A 22,940-nucleotide genomic window follows, 5' to 3' on the forward strand; every position below is an offset into this window, starting at 1 on the left:
GTATCTTTGTAAAGTTGCATGTTTGTGGCCATTGATATGATAAAAAGTGAGTACAGTATGAAATCAATATGGAATAGGAAATGCAGGTGGCAGTGCCTGGTATGAGTGATTCCAAAGTTTGGGAAGTTGTGTAGGGCCCAAGAAGTGCACCATCCCCTTAGTACATGTGTGTGGGCCTTGAAGAATGAGATAAAAATGTTTTCTTTCAATTTATGTGTATTATTTTTGTCAAATGGCTACTCAGTTATTAGGGCATAAATACTTATTAAATTGTTTCATAAAATGAAACTATTAGGTATTTCTTTTGGTTTATGAGCTCTCCATGGAAAATATTATGCAGACACTAAGGGCACCATGAACTGAGAAAGTTTGAGAGCTTGTGTTATAGCCAAAGACAAGATATCCTCCCTCGCCTCTGTCAGACTCCTTGCCTGCAACAGTCTTCTTCCTGGGCACAGTCACTCCAACCTTTGTATCTCTGTGCCCTTAACGCGACCTTTCTCCCACCCGAAAGATGAAGTTTCATTGACTCTTTTTTAAAAATATTTATTTATTTTTATTGTTTTTTAAGTATAGTTGTCTTCATTTTCACCCCACCTCTGCCCCCCACCCCACCCATGCCTGCCTCCCACCCTCAAACATACCCACCTTGGCTTTGTCCATGTGTACTTTATACATGTCCCTTGATGGACCTTCCCCCATTTCCCCCCATCATCCATGCCCCTCCTCCACTCTGGTTACTGTCAGTTTGTTCTTTATTTCAATGTTTCTGGTTATATTTTGCTTGCTTCTCTGTTTTGTTGATTCTTTAACAAAAAAGGAAAGGAAAGGAGAGGAGAAGAGAACAGAGAAGAGGAGAGGAGAGCAGAGGAGAGCAGAGGAGAGGAGAGGAAAAGAAAGGAAAAGAGAAAAGAAAAGAAAAGAAGAGAAAAAGAATAAGTCTCGTTTAACTTTATAACCACCCCCTGCTCCAAGTTCCTGCCTTCCTCCTTCTCCATCTCCCTCTTTCCTCATTGCCTCACCCAGCCCCTTTACCTCTGACATCATGCTTAGAGTCCTAAAACTTGTCTGGCTTCTTCCCCGGGCACTATACTCTTCCCAGGGTCACTTCCAAGTTTAAAGACCCACATATGGTCTCTTCTCAGTCCTAAATTCTTTGCCCACCACTCTTTTTTCACCCTTGTATTATTCCCATGGCCTCACCATCTCTCCGAACACCCCTCAGCCCCTTGGTTGGGTCCTTTCTGCCTTTCACTTATTCATAAAAACATCTGCAAACCTCCCTTGCTTCCTTGATTCTGCTGCCTGCCCTTCTCTTCCCCACCCTGACCTTACTTTGTTTTCTCTATTGGTGAGCTCATCTCTTTCAGCGTTAACTCTGCAAATGGCACCCCCTTCCCTGCCATCAAACCCCATCACTGCCTGTATCCACTCAAATCTTGCCACAGGCCTTAAATGCTTTTTAAGGCTCTCCTCAGATAGCCCCTGTTTGAAGAAGCCTCTCCTGGTGCCTTTGGGAAGACATCCCCTTATCTTCTGTCCACCTACAGAATTCTGTGTTTCCATGAACATTATGCTCCATCTCTACCTGGATGTCTCTCTTGCACCTCAAACTTTGAGTTACGTTTTTCTTCTCCTTCCTTCATCATCATTCATTTGTGATATTTGAACAGTTGATACAATCCAGGTCCTCTCCTTGTGTTCACCTCTTTCCTTTATCCTACCTCAGTTAAAAGCCTAGTTACCTTCCCCTCAAGTCCCTGGTCTCACCACCACCATATTCTCCCTGAACCAGCCCCACATACACTAACTACATGGTGGTGTTCACATAGGCAACTGAAGTGCGACTTCACGTGGCTCTGGTGGGTCTTTCCTCCCTATGTAAGTCTTTAGTGGCTCCCTAGTAACAACAAGCCCCAGCCACTCATCCTGGCCCTGCTGCTCCCGTGATTTGGCCTCCATATAATTCTCAACCCAGCTTCACTTAGGTTCCTACCTACCTTACAGTGTCAGTGGGCTGAGGTTGCACATTCCCCCATGGATACTTTGGTTCCTGCTGGTCCCTGTTTCTAGAACATTTTCATCTCTCCCAGTGTCTCATTAATTTTAAAAATCAAGTTTCCTTCTCCCATATCTTTGGGGAGTTCAACTCCTCATACCACCCCTAAAATACTCAGAGGTCATTAAAGACACAGGCTTTCTCACACATTCTGCATCCTCTGTAGCATCTGTTATTATACTTCACACATAGTAGGAATATGTAAGTGAGAATTTGAAATTAATGCTTTTTTCCAGAAGAGCTGGTCCAGAAGTTGGCCTCCCAGGAATGGGAACCCCTACTGACATATCCTAAAAGGTTCTATAGTCTTTGGAGAGCTTGGTCTCTGAAATGAAAAGCTATACACAAAATACATTGGTTTCCATGCATTACTAAGTAGAGGTCTCTTTTTCCTCCCCATTATATATATTAATTAATACATGTATATTTTAATAAATTAGAAAATATCAATGAAAGAAATAAAACTTAATTATAATAAGCCCACCTAGAAATAATATTTACTCACATTTTGATATATTAACTTCTAGAATATTTTCTGTAAACATATATGAAGGATATATATTTATGAAGCAAAAGTAGAATTAGATTTTACATATTCATTTATAATCTTCTTTTATTGCTTAGGGACCCTAAGTATACTGAGATGGAATAGGTTAATAAAAAGTATATATTACTATATATTATAATATCGCTTATTTTTTATTGTTTAATTTTTTAAAACTTGTTATATTTTTATTCCAGGAAATTATCTATGCAAGTTGTCCATGGACTGATTCCAGTCTACAAACTATTAAAGGTCCATGAGATAAGTACAGAAAGTATAAGTAAGCATTCAGAAAACTGTAAAGAAATGTAACTTTTTCATATCTAGTTATTCATTTTACAAGCTATTTTAACACACAGTTATTATATATTAAATGCACATCTTAACAGAAGTAACTACTGTTAAAATCATTCAAAATTTTATACATACATGCAAACCCCTTACTTCTCCACAGAATTTTTCACATAAACGGGAGGTCGCAATCCATTTTACTTTTCCAGTGGCTTTTTTCACTTAGGGAAAAGTAGAGATTTATTTTTTTCACTTAGAGGAAAGTAGAGATTTATTTAAAAGTAAGATTTATCGAGGAACAATTTATATACAGTAAAATTCATCCTTTTAGTGTAGAGTTCCATGAGTCTCAGAGAGCATGTAGAGTGTGGGATTGCCATTACAGTCAAGGTCAAGGACAGTTTCATCTTCCTGACAAAGTATCTCCTGCCCCTTTATAATTAAGCAGTCCTAACGTTTCCATTTTCTGGCAATGCTGATGGATTTCTGTTCCTAAAATTTTGCCTTTTCTAAGAAATAAATGTAATCATACATATGTACAAATGGAATAAAAGTTTGGCATCTGGTTTCTTTCATTTATTAAAATGGATGTAGTCTGTGTGGTTGCACATGTCAGTAGGTTATTCCTTTATTGCTGAGTAGCATTCCTTTGTATGAATGTGCTACCATTTGTTCATCTATTTATAAGGTGAGGGACATTTGGGTTGTTTCTACATTTGGATAATTATAAATAATGGTGCTATTATTAGCATTTGTGCACAATTTTTATGTGAACATGATACTTGTATGTGGATATACATTTCATTTCTTTGGGGTAAATACCTAGAGTAGGATTTGCTGGGTCTCATAATAAGTATACGTTTAACTCTATAAGAAATTGTCGAACTGTTTTTTTTAAAATGGCTGTCTGCGCTATTTTGCATTGTAGCCAGCAATGTATGAACGTTTCAGTTGTGCTATGTATTTGCCAGAAATTGATACTTTCAGAATTTTGTATTTTGTGCAAATTTTTGCCATTTTGATAGGTGTGTAGTATACATTTTCATGTGCTTATTGTAATTTATACATCTTTGGTGAGTTTTCGATCTTTTGCACATTTTTCAATTATGTTGATTTCTTCTCATTGAGTTTTGAAAGTTCTTAGTATAACCTACATACAAGTTATTTATCATATATGTGTTTTGTAAATATTTTATTTCAGTTCATACCTTAGCCTTTTCATTTTGTTACTAGTATCTTTTAAAGAGCAAAAATTAAAAAAAGACTATTTTATTCTTGTTCAATTATAGTTGTCTGTATTATCCTTCCACCACTCCCCCGGACCCCAGCCAAACCCACCTCCCTCCCTTGCTTCCACCCTCCCCCTTGTTTTTGTCCGGGTGTCCTTTACAGTAAAAATTGTAAAATAACTTACAATTATTTCAGGAAAGGTTCCTGAAAACCCTTCCACCCATTGCCCCCTCCCCACTTCCCTCTGGTTATTGTTAGATTGTTCTTAATTTCACTGTCTCTGGTTATATTTTGTTTGCTTTTTTCTTTTGTTGATTATGTTCCAGTTAAAGGTATGGGATTTCCAAACAGTATGGAATTTCATCACAAAAATAAAAATGGAACTGCCTTTTGACCCAGCAATTCCACTGCTGGGATTATATCCTAAGAGCCCTGAAACACCAATCCAAAAGAACCTATGCACCCCAATGTTTATAGCAGCACAATTTACAAGAGCCAAGTGCTGAAAGCAACCTAAATGCCCATCAGTAAGTAAGTGGATCAAAAAAGTATGGTACATTTACATAATGGAATACTATGCAGCAGAGAGAAAGAAGGAGCTCCTACACTTTGAAGAGCAAAAATTTTTAATTTTGATGTTCAGTTTAACAAATTTTACTTGTATAGATTAGCTTTTGGTATCAAATTTAAGAAATCTTTCCTTAACACAAGAGCACAAAGATTTTCTCCTATGTTTTATTCTAGAAGTTTTATAGCTGCAGCTTTTATATTTAAGTCTATGATCCATTTTTACTTACTATTTGTATATGGTGCAAAGCATGGGTCCAGGATGCTTTATGTGCTATACAATATTAATTGACCAAGTAGATTATCATTCTTATTCAACATAGTATAGGAAGTCCCAGCCACAGCAATCAAAGAGAAGAAATAAAACTCATCCATATTGGGAAGGAAGAAGTAAAACTGTCATTGTTTGCAGATGGCATGATATTGTATATAGAGAATCCTAAGGATGCCACCAAAAACTACTAGAAATGACATGTAAATTCAGTAAAATAGCCGGATACAAAATAAAAATCCAGAAATAGGCTGCATTTTCATACACCAATAATGAACTATCAGAAAGGAAAACTAAGAAAACAATTCCATTTATAATTGCATCAGAAAAATAAAATACCTAGAAATAAATTTCACCAAGAAGGTAAAAGACCAGCACTCAGAAAATTATGACACTGAGAGAAAAAGCTGAAGAAGATACAAATAAGTGGAAGCACATACAGTGTTCATGGATAGGAAGAATTAACATCTTCAAAATGTCCATTCTACCCAAAGCTGTCTATAGATTCAATGCAATTCCTAACAAAATATCAGTGGTATATTTCACAAAACTAGAAGAAATAATCCAAACATTTACACAGAACCACAAAAGACCCTAAATAGCCACAGCAATCTTGACAAAGAACAAAGTTGGAGGAATTATTCTACCTGATATCAAACTGTAATACAAGGCCATAGTAATCAAAGCAGCATGGTATTGGCATAAACACAGACATATAGATCAATGGAACAGAATAGGGAGCCCAGAAATAAACCCGGGTCTATAGTATGTCTTTAAAACCAGATAGTGTAAGGCCTCTAACATTCCTTTTCAAAAATATTTTTGGCTGTTGTACTTCCTGTGCCTTTCCCAATAAGTTTTAGCATTAGTTTATTGATTTCTATTTTTTATTGGACTTTAACTGGAATTGTGTGAAATGTACAGAGAAGTTAGAGGGGACTTAGAGTCCATATTGTGAAGTTATAGATTGATATGACATTTGTGACATTTCTGACATGAATATAACATTTCTGTTCATTTAGGTCTTTGGTTTCTTTAGTGTGTTGTAGTTTGGGGGAATATAAATCTTGTTCATATTTTGTAAGATTTATACATAAATATTTTGTGTTTTTTGTTATTTTAAATCATACTATTTCTCAAATATTAATTTCTGATTTTTCATTGCTACTTTATAGAATTATACTTTTTATTGTGAACCTGCTACCTCACTTATTTCTAGGAGCATTTTTGGGAATTATTTGAGATTTTCCTTTAGACAATCATGTCATCTATGAATATAGAGAGTTTCATTTCCTCATTTCAAACTATATGTTCTTCATTTTTATTTATTACCTTATTCCATAGCTTAGAACCACAGTACTTCAGACCATAGTATCGTGATTTTACAATACCTTGTAGAGTAGAATAGGAATATTGAGAGCACATATCTTTTCCTTAGAGGCAAAGCATTTAGCCTGTTGTAACTAATATGAAGTTAGCTACAGATTTTTTTCCATAGATTCCTTTATTGGGTTGAGGAGGTTCCCTCTATTTCTAGTTTGCTGAGGTTTTTAAAAGAATCATAAATGATGTATTTTGGCAAATATTTTTTACCTATTGGGGTGAATGTGTACTTTATCCTCTTTAGTTTGTGTATATAGGGAATTACATTTATTTTTAAAATATTGAACCAGGCTTTTTTTCCCAGGATATATGCCACTTGGTCATAATGTATTATATTTTAATATGTTGCTGAATTTGATTTTCTAATATTTATTGAGAATTTTAAAATCTATGTTCATAATGAATATTGGTCTGTATTTTAAAAAGAACATTTTAATTTGGTTTTGATGTCAGGATAATGTCTTTTTCTCTCTTTTTTTATTTTATTGATTATGCTGTTACAATTGTCCCATTTTTTTCCTCCTCTTTATTGCCCCTCGCCTTGCACTGCCCCTTCCCACCAGCATTCCCCCACCTTACTTCATGTCCATGGGTCATACATATAAGTTCCCCATTTTCCCCTTCAGCCATCCCCACCTCCCACCCTTGATCCGACCCCTCTTTGGCTTTGCCCATTTGTCCTTTATACATGTTCCTTGATGACCCTTCCCCCTTTCCCCTCATTATCCCCTTCTACCTCCCCTCTGTTTACTGTCAGTTTGTCCTTTATTTCCATGTCTCTGGTTATATTTTGCCTGCTTGTTTTGTTGATTAGGTTCCACTTATAGGTGATATCATATAGTATTCATCTTTCACCACCTGGCTTATTTCACTTAGCATAATGCTCTCCATATCCATCCATGCTGTGACGAAGGGTAGGAGCTCCTTATTTCTGAAATACTATGCAGCTGGATAATGTCTTATAAAATAACTTGAGAAATGTTCCCTCCTCTTTTATTTTATGGATGAGTTTTTGTAGAATTGGCATTATTCTGTATGTACATGTTTGGTAAAATTGACTAGTAAAATTGCCTGGGCTTATAGTTTTTTTTAGTTGGTTTTGCTTTTTGTTGTTAGAAGATTTTTAACTACACTTCAGTTTCTTAAATTAACATAGGCCTACTCAGGTTTTCTGTTTCTTTTTTGGATGAGCTCTTTGGTAATTTTTGTCCTGAAAGGAATGGCAATTCCATTTAAGTTGTTGAATTTGGGGGCTTAAAGCTTATAATATTCTTTTCAATTTTTTAAATATTTGTATTATTAATATCTACATTGTTAATGCTTCTCTTTAATTTCTCATATTGGTAATTTGTATCTTCTCTTTTTCTTGTTCAGTGTGCTTAGAGGTTTATCAATTATATTGATTTTTTAAAGGAATGGATTTTGGTAGTATTGGTTATTTTATTTTTTGTCTTATTAATTTCTGCTTTAATCTTTATCAGTTTCTATCTTCTGCTGGTTTTGCATTAAATTTGCTTGTATTTTTCTTGTTTCTTAAGGTTACTAAGAACCAATTTAGATTATTGATTTGATACCTTTCTTCCTTCCTAATATAGGCATTTAGTCCATAAATTTCTCTCTGATTATTGCTTTAACTGAGTTACATAAATTTTGTTTTATCATTTTCATTCAACGAACATTTTTTCTTTATTCTCTTATGACTTCTATTTTGACCCATGTGTTTTTTTAGACCTGTTGCTAATTCCTATGTATTCAGCTATATTTCAAACATCTTTTTATATTTATACTAGCTCAATTTTTCATGGTTTGATAACATACTTTGGATGATTTAAATTCTTTTAAATTCATCAAGGTTTGTTTATAACCTAGAATATGGTTATTTTAATGAATGTTCCATGTGCATTTGGAAGCAGTATGCATTTCTGCTCCTGTTTCATGCAGAGATAGAGTTGCATAATGTGAGTTAGGCCAAGTGGGATGATAGTGTTGTTCAGTCTTCTATATCCGTACTGATTTTGTCTACTTATTTTATTGATTAACGAGAGAAGAGTGATAAAATCTTCATCTGTAATTGTGGATTTGTCTTTTTCCTTTCAGTTCTATTACTTTTTCTTTATGTATGTTGAAGCTCTGTTGAAACTCTAATGTAGAATTGTTTAGTCATTTTGGTTAATTGGCCTCTTTATCATTGTAAAGTGTCCCTTTGTCTTTGTAATATTCTTTGCTCTACATGGGGTGAGGGAGGACTTGCTCAGTAATGATCCCTCCCCAGTTCTAGGAGACCTCTAATAGTCAGCACCAAGGATTGTCTCCTATCCCTCCCCCTAGCTTCAGTGGGACTTTATTTGTGACCATTGTATGATGGAATTTGCTGCGTAACACCTAGTAATTTAAGGCTTTTCAATAGCAGCGTCATTGTCCATCTCCAGGCCTTTGACATTGAGGAGAGCTGCCCTGGACCCCAGACCTGTCTCCCAGTGTTTCTCTGTGAGCACACCATAAAGTCCTTGGAGAATAACAGGCATGAACCCTCTATCTGGAGCTCCCAAGGGTTTATTTTCCTGTGCTAGCCCATACTTGTCTTTTAGTAATCCATTGAAACTTCGAACTATTCTTACCCACTTATTGGAGGCTTCATCCTCCTCAGTTCTCTAAAAGGATGTAGATCATAATTTTGCAAATCATCAAGCTTTTACTTGTTGGTAATGCATGAGTGATATTCTTTTTAGCTTTTTATATTCTAGGTGGAAGCTGGAGGTCCTAATAATTCATTTTTATTTTACAAAAGTACTGATCCATGACAGGTTGGAAATTTAATTCAAGATAACAACAACAACAAAATTTCTCCTTCACAGAAGATTGCTTAAGAATCACTGGTCTATACTTCTCCAAACCAATTTATTTATACACACACACACACATTATTTTTAATATATACTAAATTAAATTTAATGGGAAAACATTGGTTAATAACATTACATATATTTCAGTTGTACAACTTTATAATACACCTTCTGTACACTCTATTGTGTGCCCACCACCCAAAGTCTAGTCTTCTTCCACCACCATATATTCGACTCCCTTTAACCTTTTCATCCTCTTCTCACTGCCCCCCCTTTCCTCTGGTAACCACCATTCTGTTGTCTGTTATCTGTGACTTTTTATTTGTTTGTTTTGTTGCTTTTTGTTTTATATCCCACATATTAGGGAAATTATATGGTTCTTGTCCTTTTCCATCTGATTTACTACAGTTAGCATAATACTTAGGATCGTCTTAGGATCCTAGATGGATCTTAGGAACCATTTATATTGTTGCAATTGGCACTATTTTATCTTTTTTATGGCTGAGTAGTATTCATTGGTGCATATGTACCACTTCTTCTTTATCTAATTATTCATCAAGGGACACTTAAGTTGTTTCCATGTTTTAGTTATTATAAATAATGCTGCAATATACATAAGGGTGTGTGTGTGTGTGTGTGTGTATACACCCTTATAGAGCTTCCATATGACCCAGAAGAAGGATTTCTGGGTCATATGGAAGCTGTATAAGGGCATAGATATATACCCCTATTTACTAATGTAGATATATAAAAACATATACTATGTATTTTTATCTATATATAATAAATATATATAAAAGATATGTATCTTTACTAATAACTGTTTTTTCTCTTTTTAATTTTACTGTTGTTCAAGTACAGTTCTCTGCCCTTTCTCCCCACCCCAGCCTAACCCCCAGCCCTCCCCACCTCCCTCCTATTTCCACCCTTCCCCCTGTTACTGTCCAATGTGTCCTTTATAATTGTTCCTACAAACCCTTCACCCTTTTCCCCTAAAACTGCCTCCCCTCTCCCCTCTGGTCACTGTCAGCATGTTCTCAATTTCAGTGTCTCTGGTTATATTTTGCTTGTTTGTTTGTTTTGTTGATTAAGTTCCTGTTAAAGGTGAGATCATATGGCATTTGTCTTTCACTGCCTGGCTTATTTCACTTAGCATAATGCTCTCCAGTTCCATCCATGCTGCCACAAAGGGTAGCAGTTCCTTCTTTCTTTCTGCTGCATAGAATTTCATTGTGTAGATGTACCATCATTTTTTGATCCATTCATTTACTGATGGGTACCTAGGTTGCTTCAGCACTTGGCTATTGTAAATTGTGCTCCTATGAACATTGGAGTGCATAGGTTCTTTTGGATTGGTGTTTCAGGGTTCTTAGGCTATAATACTAGCAGTGGAATTGCCAGGTCAAAAGGCAGATCTATTTTTAGTTTTCTGAGGAAATTCCATACTGTTTTCCACAGTGGCCTCACCAGGCTGCATTCCCACCAACAGTGCACTAGGGTTCCCTTTTCTCCACATCCTCTCCAACATTTGTTTGTGGATTTGTTTATGTTGGCCACTCTGACTAGTGTGAGGGGGTACCTCACTGTGGTTTTAATTTGCATCTCTCTGATGGCTAGTGATGCTAAGCATCTTTTCATATGTGTCTGGACCCTCTGTATGTCTTCCTTGGAGAAGTGTCTGTTCAAGTCGTTTGCCCATTTTTAATTGGGTTGTTTGTCTTCCTGGAGTGGAGTCTTGTGAGTTCTTTATATATTTTGGAGATCAGTCCCTTGTCTGAGGTATCATTGGCAAATATGTTTTCCCATACTGTGTGTTCTCTCTTTATTTTAATACTGTTTTCTTTAGCCATGCAGAGGCTTTTTATTTTGATGAGGTCCCATTTGTTTATTCTTTCCTTTATGTCCCTTGCTCTAGGGAACATATCAGTGAATATACTGCTGCGTGAAATATCTGAGATTTTCTTGCCTATGTTCTCCTCTAGACTTCAATGGTGTTGTCACAACTTATATTTAAGTCTTTTATCCACCTTGAATTTATTTTTGTGTATGGTGTAAGTTGGTGCTCGAGTTTTATTTTTTTGCACGTAGCTGTCCAGGTCTCCCAACACCATTTGTTGAAGAGGCTATTTTTACTCCATTTTATACTGCTGCCCCCTTTGTCAAAAATTAATTGACCGTAGAGACTTGGGTTTATTTCTGGGCTCTTTGTTCTGTTCCACTGGCCTGTTTGTTTTTATGCCAGTACCAGGCTGTTTTGATTACAGCAGCCTTGTAATACAGTTTGGTATCAGGTATTGTGATCCCTCCTACTTTGCTGTTTTTTCTCAAAATTGCAGCAGCTATTTGGGGTCATTTTTGGTTCCATATTAATTTTGAAGTGTTTGTTCTATATCTGTGAATGTCTATATCTATATCTATGTCATGGGTACTTTAATAGTATTGCATTGAATCTATAAATCGCTTTGGGTAGTATGGACATTTTGATGATGTTAATTCTTTGGATCCATGAACACGGTATATGTTTCCATTTGTTTGTTTCTTCCTTGATTTCTTTCTTCAGTGTTGTGTAGTTTTCTGAGTACAGGTCTTTTACCTCCTTGGTTAGGTTTATTCCTAGGTATTTTATTTTTTTTGTTGCTATTGGGATTTTTTCCCTGATTTCTGCTTCTGACGTTTCATTGTTGGTATACAAAAATGCCTTTGATTTCTGGATATTGACTTTGTATCCTGCTGTTTTTCCAAATTCATTTATTAGGTCAAGCAGGGTTTTTTGGCAGAGTCTGTAAGATTTTCTATGTACACTGTGATGTCATCTGCAAACAATGACAGTTTTGCTTCCTCCTTTCCAACTTGGATGCTTTTGATTTCCTTTTCTTCTCTGATTGCTGTGGCTAAGACTTCCAATACTATATGTTGAATAGAAGTGGTGAAAGTGGACTACCTTGTCTTGTTGCTCATCTTAGTGGGAAAGATTTTAGTTTTTGCCCATTGAGTATGATGTTGGCTGTTGGTCTCTCATATATGGCCTTTATTTTGTTGGGGAATGCTCCCTCTATTCCCACTTTGCTGAGTGTTTTGATCATAAATGGGTGCTGTATCTTATCAAATGTTTTTTTCTACATCTATTGATATGATCATGTAATTTTTGTCTTTGCTTTTGTTAATGTGATATATTATGTTTATTGATTTGCGAATATTGTATCCTTGTATCCTTGGGATGAATCCCACTTGGTCATGGTGTATGATCTTTTTAATGTATTGCTGGATGCATTTTGCCAATATTTTGTTGAGGATTTTAGCGTCTATGTTCGTCAGTGATATTGGCCTGAAGTTTTCTTTCTTCATTGTGTCTTTATCTGGTTTGGGTTTAGGATGATGCTGGCTTCATAAAAAGAGTTTGGGAGTCTTCCATCATTTTGGATTTTTTTGAATAGTCTATGAAGGATAGGGATGAGCTCTTCCTTAAATGCTTTGCAGAATTCTCCTGTGAAACCATCTGGTCCAGGGCTTTTGTGTATTGGGAGTTTTTTTGTATTAGTGCTTCCATTTTGTCTGCTGTTATTGGTCTGCTCAGGCTTTCTGCTTCTTCTTCGCTTAGTTTTGGAAGATTATATTTTTCTAGAAATTTGTTCATGTCACCTAGGTTTTCAAATTTCTTGGCATATAGTTCTTTGTAGTAATTTCTTACAATCCCTCATATTTCTGTGGTATCTGTTGTAATCTCTCCTCTTTCATTTCTAATTGTGTTTATTTGGATCCTCTCTCTTTTTTTCTTGGTGAGCGTGCTTAAAGGCTTGTTGATTTTTTTTATATTTTCAAAGAATGAGCTTCTGGATTCATTGATCCTTAGGATTGTGCTTTTAGTCTCTGTGTCATTTAATTCTGCTCTGATCTTGGTTATTCCCTTCCTTCTATTTGCTCTGGGTTGTCTTTGTTGTTGTTCCTCAAGTTCTTGTAGGCATAGGATTAGGTTGTTTGTTTGAAATGTTTTTATCTTTTTAAGGTAGGCCTGTATTGCTATGAACTTCCCTCTCAGGACTGCCTTAGCTGTGTCCCATAAGTTTTGGGTTTTTATGAGTTTGTTTTTGTTTGTTTCCAGACACTTTTTGATTTCTCCCCTAATCTCATTCTTGACTCATTCTTTACCCATTCATTGTTTAATAGCATGCCATTCAATCTCCATGTTTTTGAGTGTTTTGGGGTTTTTTCCTTCAGGTTGGTTACTAGTTTCAGTCCCTTGTGGTCAGAGAAAAATGCTTGATATGATTTCATTTTTCTTGAATTTGTTGAGACTTGTTTTGTGTCCTATCATGTGGTCTATCTTTGAAAAAGTTCCATGTACACTTGAAAAGAATGTGTATTTTGCTTCTTTGGGATGAAAATCTCTATATATATATCAGTTAAGTCCATTTCCTCTAGGGTGTTGTTAAGTGACACAATATCCTTGTTGATATTTTGTTTGGAAGACCTGTCCTTTTTTGACCATGGGGTGTTAAAATCCCCTACTATAATTGTGTTGCTGTCAACATGTTTCTTGAAGTCCTCCAGGATTTTCTTTATGTATTGAGGTACTCCTATGTTGGGTGCATATATATTTACAATGTTTATGTCTTCATGGTGGATTCTTCCTTTGAGTATTATGAAGTGACCTTCTGGGTCTCACTTTATGGCCCTTCTTTTGAAGTCTATTTTGTCTGATATGAGTATTGCTACCCCTGCTTTTTTTTTTTTTTTCCTGTCTGTTTGCTTGGAAAATTTGTTTCCAGCCCTTCACTTTCAGTCTGTGTAGGTCTTTTGTCCTGAGGTGGGTCTCTTGTAGGCAGCATATGTGTGGGTCATGCTTTCTTATCCATTTAGCTATTCTGTGTCTTTTGATTGGAGCATTTAATCCATTTACGTTTAAGTTTATTATTGATAGGTACTTATTTATTGCCATTTTTTCATACCTGTGTTCCTCTCCCTCCCCTCCGCCTTTCTCTCTTTTCCTTCCTTTCCTTAAAGTAGTCCCTTTAGCATGTCTTGCAGAGCTGGTTTTGTGGAGGTGTATTCTTTTAGACTTCTTTTGTCTGGGAAACTCTTTATTTGGCCTTCCATTTTAATTGAGAGCCTTGCTGGTGGCAGGCCTCTGGTTCTCATTACTTGGAATATTTTTTGCCATTCTCTTCTGGCTTGGAGCATTTCCATTGAGAAGTCAGTTGCTAACCTTATCAGGGCTCCCCTGCATGTTACTTCCTATCTCTCACTTGCTGCCTTTAAGATTCTCTCTTTATCTTGGAATTTTGTCATTTTAGTTATGATGTGTCTTGAAGTGGGCCTCTTTGGGTTCCTCTTGCTTGGGACTCTCTGTGTTTCCTGTATTTGTGTGACTTTAAAAATATGGAACGCTTCACGATTTTATGTGGTCATCCTTGCTCAGGGGCCATGCTAATCTTCTCTGTATTGTTCAAATTTTGGTATATGTGCTGCTGAAGTGAGCACCCAATTTATATTTTTATCTTGTGCTACCCTTTGGTGTAATTAGATTATTGGTTTTGTTACCTGGTAGTAAACCTGGCTTTATCAATAGTTCTAGTGTGGTAGAATTTGATGACTACCTCTGCACTCTCGCTATCTTCCTCTGTTAAAATAATTTACTGAGGTGGAATTCATATAACATTTTTAAGTGAGCAATTCAGTGGCATTGAGTATATTCATGTATTGTGTGACTACCACTTCTAGTCCCAAACATTTCCACTATTTCAAAGTGAAGCCCTTACCCATTAAGCAGTTTACCTCCATTTTCCCCTCTCCCTGGCCCTCAGGGAATCACCAGTCTGCATTTTGTATGTATTGATTTACCTCTTCCAGGTATTTCTTATAAGTGGAATCTTACAATATGTGACCTTGTCTGACTGGCTTCTTTTACTCACATATTTTTGAGATTCATCTTTGCTATAGCAAGTATCAGTACTTCATTTCTTTTTATGGCTGAAAAATACTTCACTGTACGTGTACACCACAATTTGCCCATTTATCTGTTTATGGATATTTGGACTGTTTCCATCTTTTGGCTATTTATGAATAGCACTGCTATGCACGTGCATATAAGTGTACTTTTTGGAATGCCATTTTCCATTTTGGGGGGTATGTACTTAGAAGCTTAATTCTATGTTTAACTTTCTGAGGAGCCCACTATGCCCTTTTGACTCTATGAACTTTAATCATATCACTTTTTGAGTTTCAGTCTTCCCAGAGGGCCCTGGCTTTTTATTTATTGAAATGAGACAGGCATAGATGCCATCTTTTGACTGTTCTCACATAGTATCCAGCTGGTCCCAGGATGAATTTTCATGTCTCCTTTAGCCCTTCTGTAGCAATTCCTAACCTTCCTAGATGAAAGATATAATGTGGAACAATGCAGTCCAGTGTAAAGAAGTTGTTTTTAACAGAGCTCTCTTGAAAAGTAATGAGTTTCCCATTATAAGGAGTGGTTCAGGTTGATAAAGGGAGAGGTTTCCCATCATGCACGTGTCAGACTGCCTGACCCTTAGTGTTCTTCTAGTCTCAAGACCCTTTGTTTTCTCCCTGTAGGTGTGCAAATGAGCTGCTGAAGCATTTCTGGCTGCATGGTTGTGTGTGCAGGTTTTGAATGAACAAGGGCAGCATAATGGAATTGGTTTCATTTTCATACACTTCCTGAGGCTCATGAACATGTTTTCAGCTCTTTTGGTTGTGGTAGCACATTGCAATGGTGTGAGAATAAATTCAGGCCCCTTTCTCAGATTGTAGTGGGGGGTTGTATCTGTCTCCTGATTCTTCAGCCAAAATAACAATGTGTTTTCTATCAGAGTTTTAGCTGCCTCAACAGGATACTGATCGGTATCTGCCCATAGGCTAAAAGCTCCATATTATTCTCTTTTTCCAAGCCTGGGTGGATTTTTTTAGTGTATTTGTTTAATTGTGTCTATCACTGGAACACAAGCACCATGCAGGCAAAGACATGGTTCTTTTCCCCTACACATAATCTCAAGAGATGGCACTAGACTTGACTGTGTCACTCTTCCCTGAGTGTCACCCCAGGTCTGTGTTCGCTCTTCTTTACATTACTCTGTATTTTGGTGGGTGGGTGCTGCCCTGACCTCCCAGGCTCCATTGCCCTCTGGCTTCTGTTTGGGTTTGGACAAAGAGAGGCAACAGCAGAGCAGGAAACTGGAAGAGAGAGAAGTAGGAGTGTCTCTGCTCCCATTCCCACCCTGCAGGTTTGTGGTTCTGGCTGTGTCCATCCAGGATGAGTTCATGTCAGGCAGATCTCCCTATTTCCACAGCTCCAGACTCCCTACACCCCCCTGTGATGGGTTTCCACCAAGGCTAGCTCCTGAGCTTCAGCACTTGTGTGTGTTTCCCTTTCTAGCTCATGCTCCTGTAAATAGTTCCTTCTTTAAAGAATCCCAGATGACTCTGCCTTCTGTTTACTGCCAGGACACTGACAGGGTCACAAGCGTGGGCTGAATTTGTGAATAGATGAGTGGATGGATAGAAAGATGAAGAGCTATGTTTCTGGGTCAGTCCTCCATGTGGAATCTTGTACTGACCTATCATTTCACTGGAAACCCCTATCTCATCTGGTTTGTTTGGGTTCCCTCACCTATGTTTCCCATTCACAATCTGTTCCAACCATCCTGGCTTCCTTGCTGCTTCTTGAATATACCAAGCAAGGTCCTGCCCTAGGGCCTCTGCTTTCACCATTTCCTCTGCCTGGAATACTTTCCTCACAGATATTCATTAGGCTAAATTCCCTTGCATTTACTGGGTCTTTGTTAAATCTTACCTCTTCAGTAAAGAATACCTTACCCACTCTACTTATTACTGCAAACTTCCCCTGTCCATTAATTCCACCCTAGCAGTCAAGGAATCCTTTTACCTTGCTGTATTTTTTCCATTTTAAGAACACTTACCATTTTTTAAGATATGACGTTTATTTATTATGCTTAATATTTATCATCTGTCTCCCCCTTCTAGAATATAAGCTCAAAAAAAGCAGGATTTTTTATTATATTTTTTCCACTGATGTAACCCAAACTCCTAAACCAATGCCAAGTTCACAGTAACTTGAGTGTAATAGGTTGAATACTGCCCACCCCAAAGATGACCTGTGACTGTGACCTTATTTGGTAAAAGGGTCTCTGCAAGAAGAAATCACCCTGGATTAGGATGGGCCCTAAATTCAGTGAGTTCTCACAAGATAGGAGAAAGGTAAACAGAAACAAAGGGGAAGGCTATGGAAAGATGCAGGCAGAGACTAGAGTTGTGTTGACCCAAGCCAAGGGACACCTGGAGCCACCAGTAGCAGAAAGAGGCAAGGAAAGATTCTCCTTGAGTGCTGTCAGAATACCACCTCAAGTCCACACTTCTGACCTTCAGAAATGTGAGAGAATAAATTTCAGTTGTTTTAAGCCAGCAAATTTGTGGTGAGTTTTTAGAGCAGCCCTAGGATATTAATACCGTGCCCAATAAATGTTTGTTGAATGAAAAACTAAATGAGTGAATACAACATTTGTTGACACTGACATGACCTCCATTTGAAATAATTCTTCTACTTTCAATAGTTATCACTGCTTATGAATAAATGTGCACACATCTGACATTTAAAAGGTTTTCCAATTTTGTGTATGGTACACTTTTGCAGTACAAACCTAAGCTTCTGAATATTTTCACCCACTACATTTAAAAGCTTAAGGTCTTCCTTAACCCTTAAATAATTGCTCCTACTCTAAGGCTGTTGATAGCATACCAGGAACAAATTCGCAAACTATTTGTTCTTGAGGCAGTAGATGGGAACCCCTATTGGTCTATAGCCATAAAATATCCCTGTGTCATTTCCCCATTTCCTTCCTGAGTCCCTCCTGCTGTACTTAAGCTAATTCTCAGTTATTGTGGCTTTGGAGGAGCCAGTCACAAGCATCCATGTGATTACCCTTCCAACACTTGACAAGGGTTATTTAGTCTCCCCCAGGCCCACTCTCGGAGCGTGCTGGGCTTGTGATGCAGTGTGGTACTAACTATTGGTTCCTTGTAGGAGATGGAAGGTAAATCAAATTGAAAACACCCTTCCTTTGTAGTGCATCTTCCAAATGTCCTCAGGTCTCTATTCTATCTTCTGGAGGCTGCCAGATTCTCTGCGGGACAGGAGGAAGCTGGAGCAGCTTCTCTGTAGCGACAGAAGGTGCCATTAACAGAAATACATCATCTCCTAGTGTTGTTAGCAATAGCAGAGTCCCGGTCATGTCCATTCTTTTGCCAGAGTGAGAAGAGAGTCCTCAGAGGCAGAGGTTGCTGGTAACAAAGCCTCCATCATTCTAAAATATCCCTCTGGAGTCCCAGAGCAGCTATTTCTGCCCAGATGCAATGAGAGCTTCAGAGAGTTTATTTCAATCATTGGTCTTTCGCAAGAGCCTATTGCTTCCCAGATTCTGGGTCTTCCCTAACAGTGGCTGCAGAGAGGTGGGTACAAGGTGTGGGGTAGTGGACCATGCATGGCTAATTGGTTTCCTTGGCTGGCTGAATTGGCCCTTCCAGGTGTTGCTCATTAGACCTCTTTTCCAAAAGAAACCTGTTAGCTTAGAGCAGTGCTTCTCAAACTTCAGCTTGCAGGACTTGTTAGAACAACTTTTGGGGCCCTATTCCCAGGGTATCTAACTTAGTAGGTCTGAGGTGGGCCTGAGAATTTGCATTTCTTATAAGTTCCCAGGTGATGCCAGGGTTGCTAACCCAGGGACCACAGTGTAAGGGCCAGTGACTAGACACAGAGAGGGATGATGTCCTGGTGTTCTGTGCCTCCTAATCATGGCCTCAGTCATTCCAGTCATGGAAGTTTGGGCCTTTGGAGTTGGACCAGGGCCTCACTTTCATCCTGTTTCTAGAATGCATCAAAAGCACCTCTTGATCCTCTACAGCCCATTAATGCTGTACCTCCTTCTCCCCTGAGGAGGGGAGACTTACCTCCATGACTTGGTTCTCTGGTGTCTGTCAATACCTTTTCCATCCCTTGGACCTTCAGTCCTGGGTGGTAACAGCCTCCCCTCTTGCTGGTCACTGGGTGCCTTCCTTGCCTGCCTGGCTCCTCTGACCCTGCCCTTTAGAAAGTCTTTTCTTTAAAGTTGCTTCACTTGAACATTTGTGTTGAATTTTTATTCCTGCTGGGACCCTGTCCTGGGATATATTTCCCCTTAGGGAAAAAGAATCTTTTCTGGGCAAAGAATGAGCCAGATTCATTAAATCTTTATTCCAAGAGCAGTCTTACCACCCACAGTATAAGGTAGAAGTACTGCTGAGTCTAAAAGATATTGGAGAAGTAAGACATCTATACCAAATACAAATATGGTAGCTTTATCTCTACTTGTTTGAAGCTGGGGGAAACACCAGCCTCCAAATGTCTCATCACTAGAGACAGAAAAGTGAGAAGGTTTGCCTGAAGCCTGGGGAGATATTTTTCAGTAATGGGGTCTCTGATCCAACTGATAAGTCAACAAATCTGTTGTCAGAGAGTCACTGGTGCACCTATCTTGGTCCAGCCTCTCTATAGTAACCTCCATTGCTGGACTAGATGTGGTTGTCTCTGGAGATTGTATTGTGGGGGAATTTCATGTCTACATTACGCATGTCTACAATGTGAAACACCCATTAGTCTTCAGATTAGAAAGCCAGAAAGCTATCTAGAAAGGAATAGACTAGGGTAAGCAGGTCCACCTTACATTTGGATGTGCATGTGATGTGTGCATGTGTACACACACAGACACCCACACATACATAATTAGAAAGAAGAATGGAAGGAAAATTAACCAGTTGTTAATCATGTTTATCTACAGGTACTGGAGTTGCAGGTAATTTCTATTTTCTTTATTTTTTGTGTGTTTTCTATTTTTCCATCAATGAAATGTTTGTATTATAAAGAATGCTAAGTGAGGTACAAGAGGTAGAGCTCAATGCCCTGACCCCCACTCAGCACCATCTCAAATCCTACTCAACCTACAACACAACTCAGCTTCTACCTCCTCCAAGAGCCTTTCCAGACCATCTTTTTACCTCTAAATTTTGGAAGTACTCTTGCTGAATTATTTAAAATATGTTTGTCTCATTTCTCCCATTGCTCTGTGAGTTATATAAAAATAACTGTTATGCTTTTCACTTCCTCATTGTTTCCCACAAGGTCAAGTATAGCTGAACACATTGTAGACACTTGTTGGTCAATGGGCAGCATATTCCTGAAAGGACAAAGAAGTTGTGAAAATCAGACCAAAATGCCACCAATTCATCCAGATACCCCATGGTCCTCATTCACTCTGGCTGTAGCCCTCCCTCAGCAACTGGTCAGGAGTCAATGTTGTATGGCTTTAGAGCACATCTCCTGAACTACCAGTGGGTGTGGGCATGAACTGTCTCTTTCTCCCCTCCTTCCAAAATGCTGACCACTTTGTGTCAAGCCCGATAAAGATGTTTGATGACTTTAACATGGTCAGTGACAAGGCTTTTATCTTAGGTACCTTTTGGTCTGCTGACAAAAGAAATGCTCATTCCATTCCCAAGAGAAATCTCTTCCAGGAATATATAGCAAAATCAATCAAGTCTGCCCCTCTCTAAGGATGGATACCAGCAATTCCTTCCCCCGCTGGTGGAAGCAGAGTTGTTTTTTTCATTCTTTATCTTGTATAGTCAACCTCTCCCTCACAACCCAATCTTTCCCATCAGATTTTGAGAACTCTCCATTCTCTCCTTTAAACAAACAACCACTTTACCCACAACCCTATGAAGCCCTTTCTCTTCTCCCTTTAGTACCAAACTTCAAAAGATTTGTCTATTCCTACAGTCTCCATTTCTTTACCTTTAACTTATTCAACAACTTACTCCAGTCTAGGGCAGTGTGGGTTTTGAACTCATTACTCTGCCATTAGCTTAATTCCCCACAACCTCCAAGTTGCTAAAGCCAATGGACCCTTTAGTGATTATCTTGCTTGGCCTTTCAGCAGTAGTAAAAGCTGTTGTTCATCCCCTTTTTAAAAATCATTTTAAAGTCTTTTTATTTTATTATTCTTTTATTTTTTAATTTTTTATTGTTGTTCACGTATATTGTCTCCATTTTCCTGCCACCACTTTCCCCCTCCACCCCCACCTTCCACCCTCAATGCTTCTCCCCTTTGGCTTTGTCCATGGGTCCTTTACACATATTCCTTGATGACCCTTTCCTTTCATTCCCCCGTTACCCCCTCCCCACTCTCTTCTGGTTACTGTCAGTTTGTTCTTTATTTCAATGTCTCTGGTTAAATTTTGCTTCCTTGTTTGTTTTGTTGATTAGGTTCTACTTATAGGTGAGATCATATGGTATTTGTCTTTCACTGCCTGGCTTATTTCACTTAGCATAATGCTCTCCAGTTCCATCCATGCTGTTTCGAAGGGTAGGAGCTCCTTCTTTCTTTCTGCTGCATAGTATTCCATTGTGTAAATGTATCACCCCTTCTTTTTGAAACACTGTCTTTCATTGGCCTTTGTGATCCAGGTGGTTTACCAACCACTTCCCTGGCCACTTTTACACCATCTTTTTACAGGCCATCCACATTTACCCAGCCAATAAATATTGAAATGTCTCAGGGCTCAGCCCACAGACCTCTTTCCGTCTCAGTCTGGCCTTTCTTTTTTGGTGGTCTCATCCATATTCACAGCTTCAACTAACACCCATATACACTTGGGGATGTGTCCTCAGAGCTCCAGAGAGGTGCCCTGACTTCCTGACATGGCTCAGATGCCTCAAAGGCCCCTCATGCTCCTCACATATACAGTCCTGCTTCAGAAACCTCTGAGATCTCAGTGAGTGGCACCATCACCCCTGCAGGTATTCAGGTCAGAAATCCAAGAATTGACCCATCTGTTCCAATATACTGCCAGTTTTACTTCCTTATCATTTCTTATAGCCATCCTTGCTCATCCTTCACCCATCACCCTAGTTCAAACCTTATCATATTTGTGGTTTGTATTTTTAAAATTCTGGGCTACTATAATAGCTTTCAAACTGATCTACCTTTATCAACTTTTGACCCCTTACAGTGTACTGTGCTTCCTTCAACAGGTCTTTGTAATACAAACAAATCACTAGGACATTGTCCTCCATCAAACCTTGCACTGGCTTAGTCTTGCCTTTAGAATGAAGACCAAACTCCATAACATGGCCTAGCCACCCTGTGTAGCCTGGCTCTGCTGCCCACACTCCAGCTTCACCTCATACCATCAGCATCCCTCACACATATTTACCTTCTTTTTTTTTTTTTTTTTTAGTACCTCTAAAGTGCCATTGTCCAGCCTGCCATGGGATTTTGCCCATGTGGTTCCCTCTGCCAAAACACTTGGAATTTTCTAAGTAATCTCATTGACTTTGTAATTTTCCTCCTCTTGTTCTCAACTCACATGATCACTTCCTCGGGGAAGCCTTCCTCTAAGACAAGCCCAGACCCTGCTTTTTATGTGGATCCTCAAAGTAGCATGCACGTCTCCTTTCTAGCCCTTGTTACTTTTGCAATTTAACATGTCTTTATGTGTTACTTTGCTTATATCTTTCCTTAAAGAATATGTAAGCTTCTCAGGACAGGGACTATATATATATATTATATATAATTGATATACATATAAATTATATATAAATATATATAAATATAATATATATATAATATATATATATTATCTATAAATATATATATATATAAATATATATTTTACCCAGCATAATGC

General features: G+C 38.1%; 1 protein-coding gene and 1 non-coding gene across 2 annotated transcripts in view; one reads left to right on the top strand and one right to left on the bottom strand.

The window, feature by feature from the left end:
* Positions 1-22,940, top strand: part of LRMDA (leucine rich melanocyte differentiation associated) — a 736,140-nt gene that overhangs the window by 297,618 nt on the left and 415,582 nt on the right. The gene's annotated exons all lie outside the window — the stretch shown is intronic.
* On the bottom strand, positions 14,559-14,666 carry LOC112305682 (U6 spliceosomal RNA). Its single transcript, XR_002974840.2, has one exon. It is a non-coding gene; the product is annotated as a U6 spliceosomal RNA (small nuclear RNA).

Source organism: Desmodus rotundus, chromosome 4 (genome assembly GCF_022682495.2).
Source record: "Desmodus rotundus isolate HL8 chromosome 4, HLdesRot8A.1, whole genome shotgun sequence".
In the NCBI taxonomy this organism is placed as follows: domain Eukaryota; kingdom Metazoa; phylum Chordata; class Mammalia; order Chiroptera; family Phyllostomidae; genus Desmodus; species Desmodus rotundus.